Source organism: Fundulus heteroclitus, unplaced genomic scaffold (assembly GCF_011125445.2).
Source record: "Fundulus heteroclitus isolate FHET01 unplaced genomic scaffold, MU-UCD_Fhet_4.1 scaffold_490, whole genome shotgun sequence".
In the NCBI taxonomy this organism is placed as follows: domain Eukaryota; kingdom Metazoa; phylum Chordata; class Actinopteri; order Cyprinodontiformes; family Fundulidae; genus Fundulus; species Fundulus heteroclitus.
In genome coordinates, this window is record NW_023396913.1 from 1 (window position 1) to 10,255 (window position 10,255).

Genomic DNA, 10,255 nt, shown 5'->3' on the forward strand with positions numbered 1-10,255 from the left:
TGCTGTTGTTGTTCAAAAGTACGTTTTAAGATCGTTTGAGGCGGAGAACATTATACTTTTAAGCTTTCTCTATGTGGCCTGTTTACAGAGTTAGTGCATAATTAAAAAATTAGTGTGCATAATACCGCTGGTTATGATTTATTTGTTTTGTGTTTATCTAACTGACGTGTGTTGCTTTATTAACTCAATACTTGCTGGAATAAATTGTAAATGTCTGCCAAGGACGACTGCAGCATATAAAATAAATAAATAAATAAATTCTATAAATGTTTTTCCTATCTAAGTGAGTTTATTCTGAGTCAGGACACGCATAATTGAGAGGAGAAAGAGGGAAAGAAAACAATAGTAATAATGTATATGAAAAAAACAGACATTTATTTTATACAAATGTTTAATCTTTGGAAAAGAATGAAGGTGTAATATATTTAACACATTATTAACAGTTACTAACATGGTTTAAAACAAAGAAATAAATCCTATTAAGATCTTATACAATTAGACAATGCCTATAAACCTATAATTAAAATAGTTGGAATAGAAATTATTTAACGATTATTTATGTATTTTTACAGGTGGTGAAAAAAAAAAGAAATGAAAGTAGCAGGTGAACAAGACTCCAACCTGATCTACATTAGGTCAGGTGTAGTCATGTTCACTTAAACATGCAGCCAGCTGGAGCAGCTCCCTGTCTTCAGCCGCTGGATTGTCATGCCTCCTCTGGATCAACCTCCTCATCCTCCACGTCCAGCTGGTCACCTGCTGCTATACTAATATTGTGAAGGATGCAGCAGGCGGGTGATTACTTTTGGGGCAAACGTCGGGCGGACCTCCAACGCCCTTAAGAAGATGAAACGCCACCGTGTCTTCAGATCACCAAAGACATACTCAACGATTTTCTCACCTTGTGTCTGTTGTAGCATGCCTCCCCTTGACCTGTACCAAATATAAAATTAACTTGTAATTTAGGTTATATGCTGATATGTCTTAATCTTCTATCCAATTAATATAATCTATGTATCAATTGTGTGTCATTGCTGGCTCTATTTAAGGACAAGAAGGTAAGAGATCTTGCTGGCAAGCTGTTTCCCTATAGGATGCTCCACAGACCAGCCAGTAGAGGGTCACCAGCACCTCTATCTCCTGTGGCCATCCATGGACCTTCTGGATGGGCAGCAGCTGAAGGAGGAGGACGATGGTGGCCCTGTTTAGCCTGAAGGCTGGTTTCAGGTCCCCTTCATTAAAAAATATTTGGAGGATTGGCACAGAAGTGTTTATCCTCACATATTTTGTTTCTGTTTCTTCCTGTAAATAAAAAATGCCAAATGTTACCATCATTGTTTTTTTCAATTCACATCTTTTCACACCATAAAACTATACCTGTTTAACATGCAAATTATTATAGTTCTCAAGAAAGAAAAGATAAAATGTATAGTAAATGTAACAAATGGCTTCCCTTATCTGGTATTTTTACCATTTCACTGAAAAAAAATGGGCTGAACTAACTGCACATAATTTATAGATTAATCACTGTAAAGGTGGACAGACATAAAAATATGTTTTTTTCCTTTCTTAATGATCAATGCTGTGAAGGTCAGGAGGTGCAATAAAGTAGCTTAACCCTAATGTTACTAATGTTAAAATTGGGTCTTCATTTTAATTATTTATAGAAAAATAGTCACAATTTCAACCTGATCACGTTTTTTAATCCCCTCCTCAATGTTTTTTTTAAAGATAAAAGTAGGAAATAGGCTGTTAATCTTAAAATGCCTACCAATTGGCAATAGATGGGCGAGCAAAGCCTGCCTTCTGAGCCTCCTCTGCCGCATCAATCTTCTCCTTGCTCGGATTTGTCTCCTCAGCTGCATCACCTCCTCTTCAGCCTGCTGGTAAAGCTGACCAACGACCGAAGCAACAGCAATATTGCTCGTATTGCTCATTTTGCTTCTACAAAGTGCTGATTTTTAAAGAAGATTCAATCGCCTCTGCAACTACAACACTTACAACTCCCCAGAAATTCTCGCTATTGCTGGTTTTATACCCACAGTTCTGTAATTATTTATATATATTTTATTAAGCTTTTTAGAAATTAATAAAAAAAACGTTTTCAATAAGATATGATGGTGTAGTGTATAAATAGTTTTGAACGTTAAAGGAATGCTCAAGCGCTGTGGGTGTGATGACGTCATGAGTATACTTCTGTTCCAATGCACAATACGTGCTGCGTGCTCGCGTTCTCGTCAAGTCCGATCTTCCTGTGTTCTTACCGAGAACAGACTTGACGAGAACGCGAGTACGGACTCGCGTTCTCGTGAATTGAGAAACGGCCATGTCTATGGTGGTGGAGGCGTGCCTCAACGTTGATCCACGCCCCAATCCAAGTACATCCCGCTGCAGCCTGCGGGAAGGCAGGGCTTGACATCAAGCCCCGCCCACATCAAGGACGGCCATATTGGATTTCCACCTAATGACCGGTGTAGGCATAGACATAAGTGTAGACCCCGCATTGACTGTCGCGGCGCAGGAATTACGGCCGCCATCTTGGGGCGGTCGACCTGCTACTCTAACCTGCTGATTCAAGCTGAAAACACTAATGATACCTCAGCACTGGACACCGTATTTTTGTTTAAATCGACGGACTATTGACGTCAGGACTCGAGAGATAACTTTTCACAAGTAAGATTAAAAGATATTGTTTATATTATGTGATTTTTTCTAAAATCATTTTCTCAACATGATGACACCATCCTCACGTGTTCCTAATGCGGAACATTCTACACCACTACAACTGCCTCAAAAATGCTGCTGTTATGGACAACTTGAAGAAGACACTTGGCCAGGAAGTAACACTAAATTCTCCACAACCCTTCATAAAGACCGACTTGATGTGTGCAATTGCTCCTCACCTGAGCTTCCATCACCTCCATCCCGTCTCCACCTTTGTTCAGCATACCTTAATCTTATGTTTGTAATATGACTATGTAACCAAACAATGTGTTTTTCAATGTGCTTGCTTTATTACAAAAAATAAAAATCTAATTCTGACTGGTAAAACATAAACAACTTAGCTGTATGTCAGGTTTGTAAAGAAAATTTCTATTGATTCCAGTCATTGCTCAAAAATTTTAGGAAACATTTTATTCAAACATAAAATATTGCACATTATTAACTTTGCTTATATGTCAAATTTTTAAAACAAGGTTATCAAATTGATAAACATTGCTGTTACAGTATATTTACAATAACTTTTTTGGTTCTACTCTCTTTTCAACATCTTACAGCAACAATTAAACTTTTGTTCTGGAACAGACAATATTTCTATGATAATTAAATGAATGAATGAGCTATAACAAAAGGAACATCAAAAATATACATAATATTGAAATAACTCAAAATTAATGACTGCACAAGTTAAAAGGCAAATGTGCATCATCAGAATTTTTTTTAAATGGCATGTCACACAAAAAAAACGAACAATGTGTGACAACAGAAATGTGAGAAAGACTGGAAAACAACTGATGCATTCATTATTGACATTCAGGGCAGTGTCCGGGTATGGCATCACAGTAATAACGAGGGTACTCCCCTCGTCTTCCATTGCCGGTGAAGCCCACACAGTCTTTGTATTGCCGGTTGCAGGACGAACACATTACAACCGCAAAAGGAATTTGGTTTTCTGCCTTGAATGACTCTGAAAATTTTGACCAGTTGATCTCACCTATGAATGAAAAATGTATTTCATGTAGTTGAAATCTAATTTAACATGTTTTAAGTGGAAAAAAGACAAAAGGTCCTTACCATCCAGCCAAGCAAAATTAGTTTTCTTCCTGAAAACTGGGTCAGACACAATATCTTTAAAGTACTTGCAGGTCAATGCTAAGGTGAGGTAAGCTGAGTCTCCCTGTGCAAGTACCACCTCCTGGAGAATAGCATGAAGTACATCCCAAGGCATCTGAAAAAAGGAAAAGAAAAAAAGAAAAATGAAAAAGGTGCATTGCAGGACTGTCATACCAAAAGAATGGCTATGACACATATGATTATGAATTAATCTTACCTGTAAGATTGGCGCTATCCTTTGTACCTGCATGATGAAGAGCATTAAACAATAATTAACACTTTATATCTCTCAGTATCTTATCCTTTCCATCTCCAATGCTATAAAAAACGCTGTCCAAATAATAGCTTTGTTTTTTTAAATCATTTAGGGTTTTAGTGTCATTTGCACATAAAGATATACAAATCAAAATTACTAGTTATGTGTAAATTTTAAAAATTAACCTCAATTCGTGCCTCAGTTGCTTTGGCATAGTTGTGGTCATCAGCACACAGAGTCTGTAAAAATACAGATATTTTCTATGTGAAAGACAAATGAAAGCCCAAATAACATCAAAATTGCTTCAACCCTCTTAATTGTTCAATTCAATAAAATTTTATTTATATAGCGCCAATTCATGAAACATGTCATCTAGAGGGACTTTACAAAGTCAAAATCAATCAGATTATACAGATTGGTCAAAAATTTCCTATAAGGGAACCAGTTGATTGCTTCAAAGTCCCGACAAGCAGCATTCACTCCTGAAGAAGCGTAGAGCCACAGGGAGAGTCGTCTGCATTGTACATGGCTTTGCAGCAATCCCTCATACTGAGCAAGCATGAAGCGACAGTGGAGAGGAAAACTCCCCATTAACGGGAAGGAAAAACCTCCAGCAGAACCAGAACCAGGCTCTGAGCACCGTCGGACCTTGGCACTGTGACCCTCTGCCTGAAAAGTGAAGTAGCTGCATTATATGCAGGCTGTCAGTTAAGCTTTTACATTTCAATAATTCCAGAAAACAAGTGTGCAAATCTGTAACAAAAAATATTTTAGATACACAGTCAATTCAAAATTGTTGATAAAGATAACGCAGCTGTTGACGAGGTGCATCACAGAATTAGACAATGTGAAAACTATATTGATCAATTATTCCACACCACTAACCTCAGATTCCTCGTTGCGCCTTCTCTTGAGCCTGAACACTGGAGTATAATTTCCATTCAACATCGTCTGGCACTCTGCTGTCCAATGTGCATGGCTGCAAATGAAAATTTACTGTTACAGCAAAGGAAAACATAGTAGTGTATGGGCTATCTACCAAAAAGCAAGACATGGCCATGTGGAAAAGATTACATACCTGTCAAGGGATTTGTTCTCCAGTATCAACAGACACCACCACCTCCGCAAGACTGACATGTCATGCTGAAATTCAAAATGTTAAGTGTCAGTAAACAATAAAATAACCAGGTTGTAATACTGTCCTGTTAAAAATACTTACCACAGAGTAGTCAAATTCTGCATCCAAGGTGACATAAAAGGCGGCCTGTACCAGAGAAATATTTTTACAACTTCAAGGTTTGTGATAGGGTTGGGAGCAAAAATATAGGAATTAGTCAAATGTGGTTTTAACAAAGTCAATCATCATAGGGCCCACCATTATCATGAAGATGCCACAGTCCAAGCCAAAGAGTTGTCTAGGGAAGCCCTGAATTAAGACAAAACATTCATGAACTTAACGGTCACTCATACACGCTAACTGTAATAGAATCAATTTTCAAATACCTGCAAGTCTTTGCCAGTAATTTCCTCCCATGTTCCATCAGAGATGTTTTGAGCTATTGTAGTGGAACGTTCTTCCCACAACGTAATAATTTGTACAAAGTCCTTCAAAAATTCTAAGTTCTTGATAAGGCAGTTAAGAATATCCAACAGTGGTCAAAAAGTGAACAAAAGTAGCTGAATTTCGGTCCAAGGCGGTTTATTGCAACAACACAAGACAACCACACGTGAGATGAGCTCCGGACAACATCAACATCATCTGACAACATACAGAAAATGGGCTGTTTATATACATTCTCTATGTCTTGGAGCTCCTCCTTTGAGCTCCACCTTTTTATTACGTATTTTCTATCACTTTTCCATGGATAGCTTTATTATTTTGTTACATATCAGTGGAAACTTCCCGAGGGTGCATATTTTTTTAAAACACTTTATTGTCCTGCCTCCTTCCACATGGCCCCTCCTCATTATGTTAACCTCAATTGCAAACTGGCTCCCCATCATTATCTTCTTGCTGATGACAACACTCCATTATATTAACATCATGTGGCCATGCTAAACAGTTGCACATCGTTTCCTCTTCCTGGACCTTTACCATACATCTTTTGTTCACAATACAACATAATTTGATTTCTGATCATGATGTTTCCATGGTGCACCATGTATGTCTGACTGGCCTTGCCTGTGTGCGTCTAACTCTCAGCTTGACCTCAAGACTGACACACACATTTCCCTCAGATACATGTTAAGGCACACTTTTAATCATAGTGATAGGAATACATTTATTGTGAGATATATAAACACACCCTTTAACTAATGTGACAAGAAAATACAAGTACTGTGAGAGGTTAATCTACTACATTTCCCCCCTGTGACCCTGATAAGGGTCACAAAATAAATCACACTCTACAAATGATTGTTGATTCATCATGACTATGAATTTCTAGAGTAAATATCAATAGCACACCACATTGTAAGTAATAGTTAGCACACCACAAACTAATCAATATTAGTACCAAAGTTTAAAATCAAAACACACTTCTACTAATAGTGAGGGATACACAAAACTATGATCACACAGTAAAACACAAGACTTATAGTTAAACAAAGAGGGAATCCCCCCTTGGCACTCTTGTGAGGACTTTTTTCCTCTTACTTACTTTTTTTATAGAAGGGTTTTCAGGATTTGTTTTCAGCAATGATACTGGGCATCAGGTCGACATATCCGAGCAGCTTAATCACCTGTTAGGACACTACAACCCTTACCCCGGGGGCACTGCACACCCCCTACATCAAACGAGTTGATGTTTAAATATTAATACCAATACTCTATCATGCCTGCTGTATCAGGCTAACCAGTCACTTAATGGTCCGTAGACCTGCATTACAACCAACATTTGAGCAACCCTATCGGTGCTCCCTGCACAGTTTTTAGTACTGTCACATAAGTTATAAATATACACAATTATATTTAACTTTTTTAAGCATGCATCATCATATTTATTATTGAAGTATACATAATCATTTCATCATTCATAACAGCTTAGGTCTTTTTTTTTTTTTTTTTTTCATTGAAAGTTCTGAGGTTGGGGATTAGGGAAAACCACCCCCCTTGGAGGTTGATTCCCCAGTCCTACTGTGGAAGTCCCAGGAGCACGCCCCTGTTGTTGTGCCAGTGTCGTAGTAGCCAAACGCCACTGCAATACTTGACGTCTTGCTGTGTCACGTTCTGCTGTCATCTGCAACAGTCTGTCCTGTAAGTTGACAATGGTCTGTTGAGCATCTTGAAGTCGTTGCGTTAGACTGTCCTGTTCTTGGGTTAACTGGCACACTCTAGCCTTATATTTGACTTTGTATGTGCTGCGGCGAATTGCGAATATGTGCTTCTTTGACGCCGGAGATAGACATCTGACCAGCTGAGTGTAAACTCTAGTATCCATAGAGGCAATTTCCGTTTTGAGGTCGTGAGCGGTTCTGTAAAGATCCAGAGGGTGCATTAGAAATCCTGAGACGTGGCTCATCTCAAAGGCGCTCAGCTGCATCTGTTGAAAAACATTAACAGTCGGCTCCAGTGCAGGATTTCCCATCGCGGTTGGACCCGTCGGCCCCGTGCCCGATGTAGATGGCATCTCATGACCAGCTCTGTTTGGCCTTCCTTGGCCAGGTGTGGATGGCATCTCCCAGGCAGCTCTGTTCGGCCATCCTCGGTCTGCTGGGTCCTCAGGGCTGACAGGGCTGAAGTCGATCCTTAGGGCCCCTGGTGATGGCAGGTCGTCCATCGGCAGCTCTCTGAGGTCCCTCATTCCTCCCGGTGGTACAGCGCTAGGCCCCTCTGCTGGATCGTCTGGGCGCCTATTAGGGAGACCAGTGCCTATACCTACATATGCTTGTGTGCCTAACGACGCATGTGCGGCGTTTGTGTTTCCTCTATTCGCGCGTCCCTGCCAATCCTCAGCTGGTGTGTGGTGTACGTTAAAATAAGCGTCCGCCATTGTCAGCAGTCTGCATGTGGAGACATAGTATGTTATAGGTATATATCCACATGAGGCATATACTTTCCTAAAAGAACTTATAAATATTTTTAGCATGCAAATTACTACTCCTACGCTAATCTATAAACACTTGACATGCAAACAACTACATCTAAGGTCGTTTATAAAGACTCGGCATGCAATTTATCACTATATAATTAAAATCAGGAAAAAAAAAAGAATATATGTATATATACACGTACCTGGTGGGGGTGAGAGGGGATCATGGTTTTACCTTATATGACCTGGTCTATCTGCACCTCTATTAGGGGGAATTGACCAGTTACACTCACAATAAGTTTTGAGACCAACCCCCGAATGAGGGGTACGACGCAGCAGACAACTACTAATATTATCAATATTATGGCTCCCAGTATTATTCCTGCTGCTTTGAGGTATCTTGTCCACCCAAGCTTATTGAACCAATCCCAAAACCCCTTCAGCTGAGTGTTCCAATTGGATCTCTCCACATGTTCATCTCTCATACGCTTCATTTCTTGAAGAACACCTGTTAAGCTGCCGTTAACATCAGTATGCATAGGGATTAAAGTACAACAATCTGTCCCGATATAATCACATAGCCCCTGGTCCCCGGCCATACGGGATTCCAGTACGAACCTATGTTGTAAAACCATTAGTGATGTAGCATGTAATTGTTCTTTTATAAGGTCTACGCTCTGTATTGTAAAATTTATAAACCTTTGTTGATTGTACCATAGGAGATTTATCCACCTACTATTTCGAGCTATGTATTGCGCATTATTAATTGCTCCGCCGATTGGCCATGGTATCGAGCCGACCCCTCTTCCAGCTTCTATCCACTCACTTCCTATAGCAGCATGTTCCTCTGGCACCCCTACTGGGACCTGATCCCATGTAATGTATACTTCATCTGACCTTTGCCAATTTGGTTTGTGCTCAGTAGGAGTGCTGTGCCCAGTGGGAGTACTTCTTTTTTCACGGTTCCTTATTTCATTAGATGTTCTGTTGCTGATTTTTTGATTATCTATTATTAATTTTAATTGTCCTGTAAGCATTACTGGAGCACAGATGCCTTCCCACCGAGAAGGCAGTGAGGATAGTATCTGCTCATTATTGTGACATATCCAAAAAATATCTCCTAATGGGGCAGATCCTCTCGCCAGACTCCTTACTCGGTATAGAGCTACCGATGCAGGTTGTAATTCATAGATGACATGTCCTCCATCTGGTACTACCTGTTTACACCGCATTTTAGCTTTAGGGCTAGTTTCACATATTTTAATGTAGCTGACATTTCCTCCAGCTGCCGGTGGATACCATGGCATGTTACTACATTTCACCATTCCGTCTGCCGTCCCCATTTCGCTAGAGGTCCTGTCTGTCACCTTTTCTAATTCTTTTCCTCGAGCTATACAGAATGGAAAAATTATTTCAGCTGGTTTTTTTATTACTGGAGGGAGTAAGAATGTACTTAGTACTTCACTTGTTGAGGGGGTTAGTGCTTTGGGGCATCTTTTCCTGTCTTCTGCCCATGCTGGTGAACCTGCGGCCATGTGCATGGCACAGAAAGCAAAACACTCTGATATGTCTGGGCAATCACCTATTTTACTTCCAGGTATAATCTGAAGGGATGGTAATTTCTTAGCATTATAGCAGGCGATACAATCATCTTTAGGACGATTTTTAGCTTCAAACATTGTCTGAACTGAGAACTGTATCCATTGTTGGAACATGTTTGTCTCCCAATGTGACGTTTTTAAAATCTTTAAATCCCTTTTCTGTCTTTTGTTTATTAACTTTACTACTCTATGAGCTCTTTCTAACGTCATTATTTGTTTTGTTAGTATGTTTTGGCACATGTCTGTCTTGCATCTTACCGTAATGATCACCATCCCATCCCCACGGCAGTCCATGCTTTGTGGAGTTCCAAGCCAATGTTTTCCCATTGACTCGTCTCCTAAAATTTCTTCAGACATCACATAGTCATAACCTTCAGTTTGCACATGCATTAATGATTTATTCTTGTCAGGATTTGTCTTTGATGAACCCAGAACCACACACACAGGACTAAAGTTGAGGAGTTTTATTGACAGGTTTGATGGGATGGTGGGTGATGTAACCAGTAATCCAGGAATACACAGGTACAAGGGTG

At 39.6% G+C, this 10,255-nt stretch overlaps 1 long non-coding RNA gene across 1 annotated transcript; it reads right to left on the reverse strand.

Moving 5' to 3' along the window:
* Positions 1–5,112: 5,112 nt before the first annotated feature.
* On the reverse strand, positions 5,113–5,654 carry LOC118560848. The gene is made up of 4 exons (XR_004929638.1): positions 5,594–5,654; positions 5,466–5,516; positions 5,310–5,354; positions 5,113–5,233 (listed from the first exon to the last, which is right to left on the reverse strand). It is a non-coding gene; the product is annotated as an uncharacterized LOC118560848 (long non-coding RNA).
* Positions 5,655–10,255: the final 4,601 nt, after the last annotated feature.